General features: G+C 42.1%; 1 pseudogene; it reads left to right on the top strand.

The window, feature by feature from the left end:
- The first annotated feature begins 2,896 nt into the window (after nucleotides 1–2,896).
- Nucleotides 2,897–9,179, top strand: LOC129677239 (zinc finger protein 235-like; annotated as a pseudogene).
- Nucleotides 9,180–18,121: the final 8,942 nt, after the last annotated feature.

The raw sequence follows: 18,121 nt of genomic DNA, 5'->3' as shown, positions 1-18,121 counted from the left end.
GCAGTAACTCCCTAACCAGCTATATATCCAAATAACCACACAGAGAGACCACGATTTATATAATTAGCCCACAACACATTACTCCAACCTAAACCTCCAAGCTAGTATAGCTTTCTCCCATTCAGATTACCCACATATTTGCTTTTTAATCATATCCTTGTGAATTCATCCTCCATTTACTGTGTTTTCTCCTTCTTCCACGAGACCAGGATGAAAATGGGATGTCCCACCCTTTTTTGTGTTGCTCAGCATTGCCTGGTTAGCTTTTATTGGCAATACAGAAAGTAAATGACGGGATGTTTAAACAAACTTGAGACAGGAAGTGCTTAGGATAAACATCACAATGCAGTGTCTGGACTGAAACCAGATATTGGGGTAGAAAAATCAGCATTTGGATGAACAAGGATAAGCTGTACACAGTCCACAAGAACTTTATGCCAACACATACCACTTAAGGCTTCAGAACACTGGCCCTGTTATCACAGCTTCTCTGCCAGGCTCCATGGGAAGCTAACAATGAAACCTAAATTCTCAGAATGCCTCAGCAGAAGTGCCTAGCTCTGGTTCTCTTCCAGATCTACATTCCCCAGAACAGTAAAAGTCGGTAAGTTCCATACTGTTTTAACTAGAGTGAGGTCGGTGGAAATTGCTTTGGAGCTCGCTCTCCTGGGTCGCAGTGTAGACAAAGTTGACTAAAAATCACAGCTCTACCTGCCTCCTGAATGCTGCGATCAAAGGCATGCACCATCATGGCTCCTCATCTGGATTGATTTTTATTTCATGGACAGAGCTCACAGGTTAGGAACGCATCCTTGAGCAGGGATCAGGACTCAACGGTAGAGTCCTTAGAATCCACCAGTGACAGATTCAGGGTGTGGCTCAACAGTAGAGTTTGTCTGTAACATTTGAAAGGCCCTGGGCTCAATGACAATGTCACCTCAGAAAAAATTCTTGGTAAGGGAGAAAAGGCTCAGTGGCTAAGAGTTCTTGCTGCTCTGGACCCAGGTTGGGTTCCCAGTGTCCACACAGAGTGGCTCACAACTGCCTGTTAGTCCAGTTCCAGGATCTTACACCCTTTTCTGAAATTTGAAGACGCTGCATGAAAGGTAAATCTAAAAAGAAAAAAAAAAATCTTCCTTGATTTCCACTGGCTTTAGGCAGGTTGTGATTTAAAGCTTGAGTTTTGTGGCTGTGGATGAGAGGCCAGTATCTTTTGATGAAAATGACAGAGCCAAACATTACAATTTTAAAACAAAACAAAACAAAACAAAACAAAACAAAAAACCTAAAACAATAATTAAGTGGCCCAACAATATACTGGCAATGGAAGAAGAATGAACTGGCAGACATGATAGAAAATACTCAATCCAAACCACAGACAAGGTATAGACTGAAAAGTATTACCAAACCACAGATGGTGGTAGTGCACGCCTTTAATTGCAGCAATCCTGAGGCGGAGGCAGGGGAATCTCTGTGAGTTCCAAGCCAGCCTTATCTACAGAGTGAGTTTTAAGATCGCCAGAGTTAGACAGTTAAACTTTGTCTCTAAACAAAACAAAGCAACAAAGTATCCATTGTTGTCCTTGATGGCATTTCAGAAATAAACCAAAAAGCAACCCAGGAGATTGGGCTCCCAAAACGCGATTTCTACTGACCTTAATCTAGTTAAAGCAGAACTTTTAGCTACTCTTTAACATCCAGGAGAGGGACCAGAGCTGTTTGCTTCTGCTGAGGGCTTCTGGGTGGTACTTAGGCGCCGGCCTTGGCCGAGGTAGCTTTCGCTGAGACATTCTGGAAATTGTAGTTTCGGGGCCAGCTTCCCAGGGAGCCAGGAGGAGGAGCCATGACGACAGAGGCCCAGTGTCCTGAAGCCTTAAATGGCATGCAACTCCGGTTTTTAAATGTAATTTTTTTTGTTTCTTTTTGCATTTATTTACTTACATAGAGGGGGGCATGTCACAGCTTCTGTATGGGGGAAGTCAGAAGACAATCTGTGGGATTTGGGTCTCTCTTTCTACCATGTTGTGTGCAGAGACTGGAACTCAGGCAGTCAGGCCCAACAGAAGTCATTTTCACTCGCTAAGCCATCACACGGGGCCAAATTCCCGTTTCCTTAATTAGGATTTTGGGTTTTGTTTGTTTGTTTTAAGACTGATTTATTTATTATACAGCGTTCTGCCTGCATGTGCACCTGAGCACCAGAAGAGGGAACTAGATCTCACTATAGATGCTTGTGAGCCACTATATTGTTGTTGGGAATTGAATTCAAGACCTTTGGATAAACAGCCATTTGTTCTTATCCTCTGAAACATCTCTCCAGCGCTGGGTTTAGGTTTTTATTGGTCATTATCTTCATGCACATGGGAAAAGTGACTTTGTGGAGGCTCTTGCAGAGGAGCAAGGTTTAAACCTTTTAGAGAGAGAGATGGGGGTTTCACCCCTCTGTACGGAAACAATTATATGTAAGATAGACGTCACAGTTACCAGACCCTTCTGAGGGTGGTGATCAGTCAAGACAGTGTTCATCAGAGAGTTCAGAGCTCCTTAAAATTTGCTTTCCTGGGAAGCCCATCACCACAGGCATCTTTTGAAGGTCTGAGCACCCCACAACCTGGAAGTTGCTGGAAATAGAGAATATGGGCCTTCCTAACCATCTGCAATGAGTGAAGTGAGGCATGGATGGCCTGGTAACATGAAGGCATACTTTGCCAGTTCGTAGGAAGTAGGTAGAAAAGCCAGGACTATGTGCACAGGCTTGGAAGGCCAGCACTTGGGGCTGATGGAAAAGCTGAGGAAGACATGTGATTGACTGTCCTAGCAAAGCTCTCATGAAAGCCTTTCCTCCCACAGCTTGCTTCCCAAAGACTTGCCTTATCTCAAAAAGAAGAAAAGAACCATGACCAAGTTACAGGTAAGTCATATTGCTTCCCCGACTCCCCCCAGTGTCAGGTGTTGAAAATAGGACCCCTGCATGCTAGGCAAGCCTGGTACAGCTGAGCCACACTGAACTGCATGAAAGCTTGAGGGATGTGGCTGAGAAGAAAGGGTTGGTTGGGGGACATGTGCTCAAAGCACATGTGAATGTGTGAAACGGTGAATATATTTTGAGATAGAGGAAGGAGACCAGAGAGAGGGCTCTACTCTTTCTGGGAATCTATAGAGACAGGCAGAACTCTGGTGCTCATTGGTAGACATCCTAGCCTACTGGGCAAGTTCCAGGCCACTGGAAGACCTTGATTCAAAAACAAAAACAAGAAAGGGTGGCCAGCACGTGAGGAAGGACAGCATAGGTTGTTCTCTAGGCTCTACATGTATGCACACCCTCATGTACATAAGTACATTACCATGCACGTATACATGTGTGCACACATGCACAGAACACTGCTCACCCTCCTTTCCTGAATTTAGCACCCTAAGCATTCATATCCTGAGTAACCAGGGAGGGTCTAGCTGCCACCATCTGCTCAGCTTCTGGGCATCACCCATCTCAGGTGATGAAGGAATGAAGGAAAGACAGACACACAGACACATGTACAGACGAGCTGGGATGAGATGAGCCCTGTGCTCTGATGGAGACACACCAGCAGCCTGGAAACTCAGTGCATTTATTATACTCCACTGAGCACCCTGGAGGCATGATTCAGTAAATTGCAAAAGGGTATATTTGACATGGTGCTCAGCCAAGTTCTTGAGCTGCCCAGTATAATCAGTTCCAAGGAATAAATGCTTGTTTTACTAATAACAGTGGCAATTTTCCCAGTTAATTGTAGGCAGTATGTATCTCCATACAATTAATCACTTTGGTAAGTGATTAAAAATACAGTTTTTCTGAAATTTTCACTTGTAGACTTTATGGAACACTGTGTTTCCAGGAATGGCATAATACAGAAAATGATGAAAGCGTTGAACATATATTTGCTGCTTAGCACATCTCAAACAGTGTCCTAGGTCCTTTCTGTGGTCTAATTTAATCCCTTCAGGAACACTGTAATGTAGGTACTGTTATAAAAATATGGAAACTGAGGCCCTGAGAAGTTACCCAAGCTCATCAGGCCAGAGCCTTGAAGTTTGAACCAAGATTTCCAGAGTCTGTGCTCATATCCATGATCCTGAATGCCTCTGCTGTTGGCCGTAGTGTGTTCTGAGAATACAGAGTGAGAGCTGCATGTTTGTTCCAGAAGGTTCCTGAAGGCCTGTGTCTTAGATAGGGTTTCTTTTTCCTTTCTTCCCTTCCTCACACCCCAAGACAGAGTTTCCCTGTGTAGCCCTAGCTGTCCTGGAACTTAGCCTGTAGACCAGGCTGGTCACAGACTCAGAGATCTTCTTTCTCTGCCTCCTGAATCCTTAGATTAAAGATGTGTGCACCACAACAGCCTGCCTTAGTTTGGATTTCTGTTGAAGCAACAAAACACTATGAGGAGGAAAGAGTTTATTTGGCTTATCCTTCCACATTGCTATTCATCACCGAAGGACGTTAGGACAGGAACTCAGAGCCTTTCTGTCATGGTGTTTCATCCCAGCAATAGAATCCCTAACTAAGATAATAGGCACTCTGTAAACAGTTGCTCAGGTCCTTCTGGCATTGGATATGAAACTGAGGTGGCATGTGTTTGCTGTCACAGGAGGCAGTGACATTCAAGAATGTGGCCATGGTCTTCAGTGAGGAGGAGCTAGAGCTGCTGGATGCTGCCCAGAGGAAGCTGTACTGTGCTGTGATGCTGGAGAACTTCAAGAACCTTCTGTTAGTGGGTGAGGATGGCTCCCTGTGTCCCTTGGTAAAGTCAAGAGCTCACATTTGGTATCTTAGTTGTACTCCACTGCTTTCCTTTTAGGTTCATTTATTTTGCATTTTATGTATATTTGAGTGTTTTGTCTGCATGTTTGTGCATCACATACATTCATGGTGGCCACAGAGGTGAGAAAAGGGCATCAGACCCCATAGACCTGGAGTAACAGATGGTTGTAAGCCAGCAGGCATGCAGGTGCTGCACACCCAACCTGGGTCCTTAGTAAGAGCAGCCAGTGTTTGAACTGTTGAACCATCTCTCCAGCGCTTTATCTTTAAAAATTGCATTTTACACATGCATGCTGTGCTTTAAAATAATTTTTAAACATTTCTTTATGAGTGTGACTATGTATGTGCACTCATACATGCTGAGTGCGTGTTTGTATATTTGTGTGTGTGTGTGTGTGTGTGTGTGTGTGTGTGTGTGTGTGTGTGCCTTGACCATGGTGAATCTTGTAATGGAAAACATTTAATTAGGGCTTGTTTACTGTTTCTGAACTTTAGTCCATTTTCATCATGGTTGGGAGCATGGTAGCAGGGAGTTCTACATCGGGATCTAAAGGCAGCAGAGAGAGAGAGAGCCACCCCACCCAGCTTGAGTATTTGAAACTGCAAAGTCCAAGCCCAGTGATACACTTCCTCCAACAAGGCCTCATCTCCTGATCCCTGTTAAGTGTTGACACTCCCTGTGGACCAAGCATTCAAACACACGAGCCTGTGGGGCCCATTGCCATTCAAACCACCACATTCAACTCCTCAGCCCCTACGTACTTGTAGCTAGATCAGAATGCAACATGCATTCCATCCAACCACAAAAGTCCCCACAGTCTATCACAGTGTCAACCCTATTTAAAAGTCCAAAGCTCAAACCCTCATCTTAGACTCTCGCAATCTCTTAACCATAATCCCCTGAAATATCAAAATAAAAAAGCAGATAGCATAACCCAACATATAATGACAGAGTATATTGTTCTAAAAGGGAGGGAAGGAAGCACAGTGAGGGAATACTGAACCAACACAAGGAGATCAAACTCCAAACTCTGCATCTCCATGTCTGGTGTCAAAGTGCTGTTCGGATCTCCAACTCCTTTCAGCTTAGTGGACTGTAACACACTTCTTTCTCCTGGGCTGGTTCCACTCTCTATTAGCAGCTTTTCTGGCCAGGTATCCCATGCCACTGACATCTCTAATCTCTTGGGATCTACAAGGGAATCCAGGCTTTAGCTTCACAGCTTCACACAATAGGCTCTCTGGTCCTTCATGCAGGAATGCCCCTGACTCAAGCCTGGCCTCAGTGGCTTTCCTCAGCTGCAGGGAGTTTCCACATCCTCTTTCTGTGTCCTTGACCAGACAGCTAAGTGCAGCCACCAGATGACCCAGCACTGCTTCTGCTCTTGTGTGGGGTGGTGCTTCTTTCCCACCTCAACCTTAGATTACCATCGTGCCGCTCTGTGCCTCAGACAGTTGGCCTATTTCACCCAGTAAAATCAAGCTATTTTTAGTTTTTTGTTTTGTTGTAAAGTCTTGCAGTATAGCCCAGGCTTTCCCAGACATTTTGGTCCTCCTGCCTCAGCTTCCCAGGCACTAGGGTGACAGGCTTCATCTACTGTGCCTGACAGGTACCCCATCTTTCTAGGGTCTCACCCTCCATTTCTGCCGACATCCATTTTTTCCTACTTCTGGCTTTGTGGCTCAGCTGCTGTCTCTTGCTTGTCTCTGGAAAGAATGCTCTTCTCTGGTGGACTGCCATGTCCCCTCCTGCCCCCTGCATTCCTTTACTCAGGAGTCCTCACAGGTCATCCTCTGAGGGATGACTTTACATGTGTCTCATGCTCACTCTCCACATCCTGCCTTTGCCTCCGCAGGTGTCTGAGCATCTGCAGGCACGTTACTACAGATTTTGTTTTGGTCATGGCTACAGACACTAAAATCCAGGCGTCTGTACACTGTGAGCAAAGGCTTCATAAAGTCCATGGCCCTTGTGTAGCTGCAACGACTTCTATACCCAGAATGCTTCTGTGTTTCTCACAAAGAGCATCTCTCTCTTGACACAAAACCCTGTTTGCCTACCTCCTTCTCCCACCGCCATTTACCATTCCTACTGTGTCATGTAAGCTACCAAGCTGCATCTTAGGATTCAATGGACCTTCTACTTCAGTTGTTTCTGTTTTCAGCTTCAGAAGTTATTTGGTTTACCTTTGATGCTTCCAGGACTGATTGTTTATTCTCGGGTCATTTTTCATTTCCTTGGGGACCTGTCAGATAGCGTTGCAAGCTTTGTTCTTCTTTCAGGACATCTGCTGCCTTAGCTTGGCAGCTGAGGTCTCCCTTGATTTTTGAACTCCTCCTCCCCTTTTTTGTAAGACTGGTGATCTTAGTTTGGAGAGCAGGAATTTTAAGGAGACCCACTTGCTCAAGCCGTTGCATTCTTTCTTTTTCCCAGAATAGTCCTTCCCTAATCAGTAGGCATGTTTTGAGTCTCACCATCTAAACGTTTTAGCTCTCTTCTCATTTCCAAGCAAGTTTGTGTGCTGAAGTCATTCCAATCTCCTCCTACATGTGTGTGCTCATTAACACAGTGGCTTCCTTGATCTGGACATTGGCTTCTGGGCCTTTGCTGTTCCAAGCAATCCCTGTATGCCTTGTCTCTCTCCCTCTGGCTCCAACGCTCCTTGCACCATCCCATCACACTCTCTCACCTTAGCTCTGAGTCAGGGGAACCAGATGCTCATCATGTCACCTGCAGACAAGTTAGGACCAGACAAGTCTGGTTTTCTCTGCTTGCTCCAGTCCCAGGGAGGAGGCAGACCCATGTGTACTTCATCCCACACCATCCCTCAAGTAAAAATGCCCAGATGCTGAAAAGTGCTTCCTTCCCAATATCCATGTGCACAGCTTCACACATCTGCAGCAAAACAGGTACTTAGCAGTGGCTAAAGTTGTCTGTGAGCTTTACCTCCTGCAGTCACCCAAGATTTCCCACCACAGTCAAACATGGGTTGCTCTTGAGTATGCTCTCTTCTTGTTGTAGCTCTTTGTTCCTCAGAGTACTTGGAAGTTCATCTTTGATGCTGGTCTCTAGCTAATGTTTCCAGAGAGAAAAATGAGGATACAGATCCTCAATGTCCGCATCCTTGCTGATACCACTAGTCTATTCTCTATTCTTTCAGGAGGCCAGAGTCCAAACAAGATGGAGACTTTTCATGCAACAGGATTAAAGTGCCCTTCCCTGGGGTGGCCTCCATGCTTGCCAATGACGCTGGTCAGTGCTCCAGAAGCTGTCATAAACACCCAAGGAATGGTGTCTCACTTCCAAGAGCACTGCCACTGAGAATGATGGCTGTCCTGAGAGTCTCACAAGCGACCATTCAGCAGAACTAAAAATCAGGAATTTCTGTCTGGGAGAGCTCAGTGTTCTTGGAGTAAAACATATCTTAGGGAGAGACAGAACCATCAGAAACGCTATCCACAGACTCTAGTGAAAAAAGAAAGCCACAATTGTTTGGTCAGGGTGTTGGCATTCTGAGTTGCATTTTCCAACACGACAATAATATACTGCATCAAAGAGACAAAGCCCACAGCAGCAGTGACTGTGGTAAAGTCAACATTCCCACGTCACCCCTCCCCCAACATCATGTGTGCACAGAACAGAAAGCCTACTAGTGCATCAAGGACCACAAATCCTTAATTGACAACCACAGTTTGGAACTCCATCATCAGGTCATCTTAGGAAAGGAGTTCCCTGTACCTCATACATAAGAGGATACCAGGCATCTCTCCAGTGTCCCCATTCAACAAAGTGCTCATCCAGTGAAAGAGTCACCGGTGTGACAAGGGTTTCAGTAAGAGCTTAATATCTTCAGACTCACCAGAGAGTGCACATGGGCGAGAAGCCCTACTGGTACAACACAGTGGAAATGGTTTCCACTGAAGCTGGAATCTCAACATCCACTGTCATATGCACACTGAGAGAAACCTTACTAGTGTGAAGTGTGTAGAAAGGGCTTCATAAAATGGGAATAACTCCAGAACCATGACAGAATTCACACAGGAGACAAGCTATATAAGTGTGGAAACTGGCAAAGGCTTCAGTTCTAGCATGAAACTTTGCACCCACCAGAGAGTCCACACTGGGGAGAGACCATTCAAGTGTGAGAAGTGTGGGAAGGGCTTCAGTCAGGCCTCATGCTTCCAGAGGCAACAGAGGGTCCACACAGGAGAGAAACCCTACACATGTCAGCAGTGTGTGAAGGGCTTCTGTCAGGCCACAAACTTCCACAGGCACCAGCACACAGGAGAGAAACCATACACATGTGAGCAGTATGAGAAAGGCTTCAGTCAGAGAGCACATCTTGTCTATCACCAGAGGGTCCACACTGCAGGGAATATCTAGGTTTGTTCTGCTGTCAGGTGGGCTCCATGCTGCTGATTGTTAAATGCTCCCCCTAAACCCAGAGGCTTCAGAGACTTCACAGGGGACTGTATTTTGTTTTGTTTATGTATTTGCCCTCAACTCACTCTCCTACTGGATTCATTATGCAAAGGGAAGATAGTATTTTACAATGGATCCTCTTATCACACAAACACAATTTAAAAAATTAAAGACTTATATAGACATGGTTTCTGATTTCGTTATAAAAGGGAGACTTAGTCATTGTTAGGAACAGACCCAACAGAAATCGTGCCTCACACTAATGCTGAGATTATGAAATGAGTAATCAATGAAGACTGGCAAAGAGCTTGTAGAACTGTTTGGGGACAATTAACAAGTATCATAAGAATAAGTGAGTTCAGCTTATAAAGAGTTAATTGGATTTCCCTCCATCTAGTGAGAACACCAGTTTCTGAAGCACTTACAGTTTATACTGATGAAAGTAAGTCAGGAATGGCTGGGTATAAGTCAGAAAAAATAAGCAAAGTAACTCAAAACCCACGTTCTTCAGTTCAAAAATCAGAGTTGTCTGCCATTCTTACGATATTTATGTTTTACTGAATCTCAGAGTTATCCTCAATGTGCTTAAAGTTGTTTTGCATGTAGAAACTTCTGAACTTATTCAGGATAATTTGAAATTAACTCTCTTCAACTACAAGTGATCAGAAATACAAATCATCCATTGTATATAAAACATGTCAGATCCCATACAGGTATACCAAATCCTTTATTTAGCACATGGTAATCATGAAATTGATCAGTTATTGACAGGAAATGTGCTAGAAGCTTCAGAATTTCATAAGGAACACCATGTTAACAGCAAAGGTTTAAAAGGGGGAAAGTTTCTTTTCTTGACAACAATCCAAAGAAATTATAAGAAAATGTCTTACTAGTTCTTTATATAGCCAAACCCCACTATTTGCAGGGAGTAACCCAGAGGTTTACCCAAGGAAATAAAATTTGGTAAATAGGTATGTTTCCTTTCAGTTTGAAAATTTCAAATATGTCCACCATACCATGGACACATTCGGTATTTCAGCGAGCAACTGCTTTAAGTTCTACAACCATGACCCTGTAATTAGACATTTCTTAGGCAATTATGGGACTTTGAACTTCTCTTTTTTAATGTATTTATATTTATTTTATGTACATTGGTGTTTTGCCTGCATGTCTGAGTGAGAGTGTCAGATCCCCTGGAACAGGAGTTACAGACAGTTCTGAGATGCCATGTGGGTACTGGGAACTGAACTCTGATCCTCTGGAAGAGCTGTCAGTGCTCTTAATCACTGAGCCATCTCTCCAGCCCCCAATTATGGGACTTACTGTACAAATTAAAAATGACAGTGTGCCAGTATATGTCTCTAGGAAAATGAAGCATTTTTTGCATATCATAGTATGGAACATGTTATGGGTGTACCATACAATCCTTCATGGAAAGTATACAGACCTAATCATACTTTAAAAAAGATGCTTAACAAACAGAAAGGGGTAACAAAGACTCCTAGACATAGATTATGTAATCTTCTATTAACTTTATTTTTTTAAGTGCTATTAATCAAAAACAACAGCTGTTGAGAGATATTGGGTTTTAGGGGAAAAAACTGAACTAAGCCTGTGCATATTAATGTCCTAGTATCAGAATGAAAGACAGGAAATGTATTTTCACTGGGGAAAGGTTTTGTTTCTGTTTTAACAGCAAGAGAAAAAAATGGATTCTATCAAAATATATAAAAATAAAATTTGACCGGGGGAGACCCCCTGAAGATCTTGGCTATAGACATGAAAGAAATCAAGAGGACAAACAACAGGTAACATATTGCTGATCCTTCTTCAAAGGAACAGCTCTGAGACTGGGACATAAAAATGTCTACAGCCAGACCTTCTGTTCTGCATAGCCAATAAATCTTGTTGGCTACTAAGTCCTCAGGACTTGTCATGCCATCCTTTCATATGTATGTATGAAAATTTATTACAGTTTGATTACTGTGGTGGTTTGAATAAGTTTGGCTACCATAGACTCATGTTATTTAATGATTGACCCATGGAAAGTAACACTATTAGGAGGTGTGGCCTTGTTGGAGGAAGTGTGCCACTATGGGGGTAGGTTTTGAGGTCTCCTATGTTCAGACTCCACTCAGTGCTGATAAGAATCTCTTCCTGGCTGCCTGCATATGACAGTGCCCTTCTCAGCTCTTTCTCTACCACCCTGTCTGCCTGCAGGCTGCCATGCTTCTTGCCATGATGACAATGGACTGAACCTCTGGAACTGTAAGCCAGCCCCAATTCAATATTTTCTTTATAAGAGTTGTCTTGGTCATAGTGTCTCTTCAGAGCAATAAAGCCAAACTAAGACAGAAATTGGTACTAGGGACTGAGGTATTGCTGTGATAGGCTTGACCAGACTTTTGTTTTGAGGAATGTGGATTTGGAGACTTTGAAAAGCAGTGAAATGCTTTAGGCAGGGCTTAATGGGCCATACTAGTAGCATGGAAAGCAGTGGTACTGAGGGTGATTTGAGCTGTGGGGACATGGTCCAAGAAGGCTTCAGAGGAGAAGAATTGTAGTATGTGGCATCGAGACTGTTCTGGCCAACATTCAAGGGTGTGGGCAGGCAGTCACCATTTTTGCATGTCTCTCAGCTGGTGATATAGGAAGACAGTGAAGGCAATTCAAGGGCAATTACTTTCCTACTATTGATAGACCTCCCCAGTAACTTAAGGGGAAAGGATCTTTTAAAGGAGATGGGTGTAGTGGTCACCACTGGTAAGAAAGCCTTTTAGGAGTATTACATAGTACATGAAAAACTTGGAATGAAAGGCTACCCCCAATTCTAATGTCTACTGATAGTAAGGCGCTCCTAATACTATCCACTTCCTCCTAATACTATCCTGTAACTCCGACACCCCAATTTGGGTAGAACAGTGGCCAATCACTGGGGTGGAGAAAAGTATCAGGCATTACAAAATTGAGTTAAAGAATAAGGGATGGGACATATTGAATCATCTACTAGCCCCTTGAATTCTCCAGTTTTTGTTATAAATTTAAAAAGTCAGACAAATTAATATTTCTCCATGATTTAAGAGCAATTAACACATCCATCCAGGCCTTGGGGGCTACTCAGCCCAGCTTCCCTACTATCTCAGCCATTCCCAAAAAATTATTATAAAATAACTGTTGACATAAAAGACTACATTTTGTGCATCCTCTCGCACCACGATGACAAGCAGATTCACCTTTTCAGTCCTGGCTGAGAGTAATAGGTATTGAATGTAGAAATATCCCCATTCTCACAGTGAATGAAAAATAGTGCAACAATTTGTCAAGATTATGTTATAGCAGGCATCAATACCAATAGCTAAAGACTGTTATATTGTCCATTACATGGACAACACTCTAACTGAACATCTTAATGCAGGCCATTTAAAAAATTTGTTTACAAAGGCTGGAGAGTTGGCTCAGAGGTTAAAAGCACTGGCTGCTCTTTCAGAGGTCCGGAGTTCAATTCCCAGCAACTACATGGTGGCTCACAACTATCTATAGTGCCCTCTTCTGGTGCACAGACAGAACACTATATAGACAATAAATAAATCTTAAAAAAAAAAAAAATTGCTTACCTACAGAACACCCAATAAATTAGACCAGGAAAGAAAATCCTCTCGCCACATAATAATCAAAACAGTAAGTATACAGAACAAAGAAAAAATACTAAAAGCTGCAAGGGAAAAAGGCCAAGTAACATATAATGGCAAACCCATTAGAATCACACCTGACTTCTCAACAAAGACTATGAAAGCCAGAAGGAACTGGACAGATATCATGCAGACCCTAAGAGAACACAGATGTCAGCCCAGGTTACTATACCCAGCAAAACTCTCAGTCCTCATAGACAGAGAAAACAAGATATTCAATGACAAAAATAAATTTTAACAATACCTACACAAATCCAGCATTACAGAAGACACTAGAAGGGAAAATACAACCCAAGAAAACTAGCAACTTTCAAGAAAACACAGGAAATAATTAACCTCACTACAATAAAACAAAAAGCAACCAAACACACAACCTTATGACCACAGGTAACATCAAAATCAAAGGATCTAACAGCCACTGGACATTAATCTCTCTCAAAATCAATGGACTCAATTCTCCAATAAAAAGACACAGACTAACAGAATGGATGTGTAAACAAAACCCAGCAATCTGTTGCATACAAGAAACTCACCTAAGTCACAAAGATAGACATTACCTGAGGGTAAAGGGTTGGAAGACGGCTTTCCAAACAAATGGACCCAAGAAGCAAGCAGGAGTAGCCATTCTAATAGCTGATAAAATAGACTTTCAACCAAAATTAATCAAAAGAGATGGGGAAGGACACTTCATACTCATCAAGGGAAAACTCCAACAAGAAGACATCACAATCCTGAACATCTATGCCCCAAATACAAGGGCATTCACATTTGTAAAACAGACATTTGATAAAGTTTAAACTACACATAGATCCCCACACATTAATAGTAGAAGACTTCAACACCCCACTCTCAACAAAGGACAGGTCAACAAAACAGAAATTAAACAAAGAAACAATGTCTCTAAGAGAGGTCATGAATCAAATGGACCCGACAGACATTTACTGAACCTTACACCCAAACACAAAAGAATTTACCTTCTTCTCAGCACCTCATGGAACCTTCTCCAAAATAGACCATATAGTTGATCACAAAACGAGCCTCAACAGACACAAGAAGATTGAAATAATCCCCTGTATCCTGTCTGATCACCATGGAATAAAGCTGGACCTCAACAAAAACAGAAATAGCAAAAAGCCTACACACACATGGAAACTGAACAACTTGCTACTAAATGACAGCTGGGTTAGGGAAGAAATAAAGAAAGAAATTAAAGTCTTCCTAAAACTCAATGAAAATGAAGACACAACATACCCAAACTTGGGGGACACAATGAAAGCAGTGCTAAGAGGAAAGTTCATAGCACTAAATGCCTTCAAGAAGAAATTCGAGACAGCGCATTCAAGCAACGTAATGGCTCACCTAAAAACCCTAGAAAAAGAAGAAGCAGACACACCAAAAAGGAGTAGACAGCTAGAAATAATCAAACTCAGGGCTGAAATCAATCAATTAGAAACAAATAAAACAATTCAAAGAATCAATGAAACCAAAAGTTTGTTCTTTGAGAAAATCAACAAGATCGACAAACCCTTAGCCAAACTAACTAAAAGGCAGAGAGACACCATCCAAATCAACAAAATCAGAAATGAAAATGGGGACATAACCACAGACACTGAGGAACTCCAAACAATCATTAGGACTTACTTCAAAAGTCTATATGCCACAAAATATGAAAACTTAATGAAATGGACAATTTTCTTGATCGATTTGACTTACCAAAGCTGAATCAGGACCAGATAAATCAATTCAATAGTCCTATATCCTCCAAGGAAATAGAAGCAGTAATCGAAAGTCTCCCATCCAAAAAAGCCCAGGACCAGATGGTTTCAGTGCAGAATTCTACCAGACCTTCAAAGAAGAGCTAACTCCAGTTCTCTTCAAACTATTCCACAAAATAGAAACAGAACGAACATTACCAAACTCATTCTATGAGGCCATAGTCATCTTGGTACCTAAACTTCACAAAGACCCAACAAAGAAAGAGAATTTCAGGCCAATCTCTCTTATGAACATTGATGCAAAAATACTCAACAAAATACTTGCAAACCAAATACAAGAACACATCAAAGATATCATCCACTATGACCAAGTAGGCTTCATCCCAGGTGTGCAGGGGTGGTTCAACATACGGAAATCCATCAATGTGATCCACCATATTAACAAACTGAAAGAAAAAAAAAACACATGATAATCTCCCTAGATGCTGAAAAAGCATTTGACAAAATCCAACATCCATTCATGTTTAAAGTATTGGAGAGATCAGGGATACAAGGTACATATCTAAACATAGTAAAAGCAATATACAGCAAGCCTATAGCCAACATCAAACTGAACGGAGAGAAACTTAAAGCAATCCCGCTGAAATCAGGGACAAGACAAGGCTGCCCACTCTCTCCATATCTCTTCAACATAGTTCTGGAAGTCCTTGCTAGAGCAATAAGACAGTTGAAGGAGATCAAGGGGATACAATTTGGAAAAGAAGAAGTCAAATTATCACTCTTTGTAGATGATATGATAGTATACATGAGTGACCCCAAAAACTCTACCAGGGAACTCCTACAGCTGATAAACACCTTCAGCAATATGGCCGGATACAAAATGAATTCAAAAAAATCCGTAGCCCTCCTATATACAAAAGACAAGAAGGCTGAGAGAGAAATTAGGGAAACAACACGCTTAACAATATCCACAAATGACATAAAGTACCTTGGAGTAAACCTAACCAAGCAAATCAAAGATTTGTATGAAAAAAATTTCAAGTCTCTGAAGAAAGAATTAGAAGAAGATATCAGAAGATGGAAAGATCTCCCATGCTCATGGCTTGGCAGGATTACCATAGTAAAAATGGCCATCGTACCAAAAGCAATCTACAGATTCAATGCAATTCCCATCAAATTACCAACACAATTCTTTACAGACCTAGAAAGAAAAATTCTCAACTTCATATGGAATAACAGGAAACCCAGAATTGCTAAAACAATCCTCTACAATAAAAGATCTTCAGGAGGTATCTCCATCCCTGATATCAAGCTTTACTAGAGAGCAACAGTAATAAAAACTGCATGGTACTGGCATAGACCAGAATGGTGGATCAATGGAACCGAACAGAGGACCCAAAGATAAACCCACACACTTATGGACACCTGATCTTTGACAAAGATGCCAAAACCATATAATGGATAAAAGACAGCATCTTCATCAAATGGTGCTGGTCCAACTGGATGTCTACATGTAGAAAAATGAAAATAGATCTATACTTATCACCCTGCACAAAACTGAAATCCAAGTGGATCAAAGACCTCAACATAAAACCAGACACATTAAATCGGTTAGAAAAAAAAGTGGGGCATACCCTTGAACTCATTGGCACAGGAGACAACTTCCTGAACAGAACACCAACAGCACAGGCTCTAAGAGCAACAATCAATAAATGGGACCTCATGATGCTGAAAAGCTTCTGTAAATTAAAGGATACCATCATCAAAACAAAACGACTGCCTACAGATTGGGAAAGAATCTTCACCAAACCTCTATCTGATAAAGGACTAATATCCAGTATATATAACGAAGTCAAGAAGTTAAAATGCAACAAATCAAGTAATCCAATTAAAAAATGGGCCATGGAGTTAAACAGAGAACTCTCTGTAGAGGATTGTAGAATGGCAGAGAAACACTTAAAGAAATGCTCAACGTCATTAGCCATTAGGGAAATGCAAATCAAAACAACCCTGAGATTTCACCTTACACTTATCAGAATGGCCAAGATGAAAAACTCAAGTGACAACACATGCTGGAGAGGCTGTGGAGAAAGGGGAACCCTCCTCCACTGCTGGTGGGAATGTAAACTTGTACAACCACTCTGGAAAGCAATCTGGCGCTTCCTCAAGACCCAGCCATACCACTCCTAGGCATATATCCAAAAGAGGCTCAAGTACACAATAAGGACATTTGCTCAACCATGTTTGTAGCAGCCTTATTTGTAATAGCCAGAAGCTGGAAACAGCCCAGATGCCCCTCAACTGAAGAATGGATGCAGAAATTGTGGTACATCTACACAATGGAGTATTACTCAGCAATTGAAAAATAAGGAAATCATGAAATTTGTAGGTAAATGGTGGGACCTAGAAAGGATCATCCTGATTGAGCTGTCCCAGAAGCAGAAAGACACACACGGTATATACTCACTCATATAGACATATAATATAGGATAAACCTACTAAAATCTGTACATCTAAAGAAACTAATCAAGAGAGAGGACCCTGACTAAAATGCTCAATCCCCATCCTGAAAGGCAAAGAGGCTGGACATCAGAAGATGAAGAAAACAGGAAACAACCTAGGAACCTGCAACAGAGGGCCTCTGAAAACCTCTGCCCTGCAGACAATCAAAGCAGATGCTGAGACTTATGGCCAACTATTGGGCAGAGTGCATGGAATCTTATGTAAGAAGTGGGAAATAGTAAGAGCTGGAGAGGACGGGAACCACACAAGGAGAGCAACAGAACTAGAAAACTTGAACACAGGGAACTTCCCAGAGACTCATACTCCAATCGAGGACTATTCATGGAGATAACCTAGAACCCCTGCACAGATGTAGCACATGACAGTTCAGTGTCCATGTGGGTTACATAGCAATGGGAATAAGGACTGCCTCTGACATAATCTGATTGGCCTGCTCTTTGATCACCTCCCCCTGAGGGGGGAGCAGATTTACCAGGACACAGAAGATCACAAAGCAGCCACTCCTGAGGTGATCTGATAGACTAAGATCAGAAGGAAGGAGAGGAGGACCTCCCCTATCAGTGGACTTGGGGAGGAGCATGCATGAGGAAGGGGGAGGGAGGGTGGGATCGGTAGGGGACGAGGGAGGGGCTTATGGGAGAATACAAAATGAATAAAGTGTAATTAATAGTAAAAAAAAATAAAAAAATAATTTAAAAAATTTGCTTACAAAAAATTACAAAAGTCCTACTTGACAAAGTACTACAAAGAGCTGCTGAAGTAGTACAAAGTCAGGAGCCTTATATGTTGTTGTTAATTTAATGATATGGTTTAATAATGTTTATTATTAGCCCTATAATTATTACGGTGGTATATCTAACCCACTGTCACAATCAATAAAAGACACAGACACCAGTTATATTTTATAATGGCCTTATATTACCTGGAACAGGGCCCAGATTTTAACCCTCTAAACAACCTTACTTCCCAGCCCCAT

Source organism: Psammomys obesus, unplaced genomic scaffold, assembly GCF_907164565.1.
Source record: "Psammomys obesus unplaced genomic scaffold, mPsaObe1.curated_primary_1811, whole genome shotgun sequence".
Lineage (NCBI taxonomy): Eukaryota > Metazoa > Chordata > Mammalia > Rodentia > Muridae > Psammomys > Psammomys obesus.
This window is presented reverse-complemented; position numbering and strand designations above follow the sequence as displayed.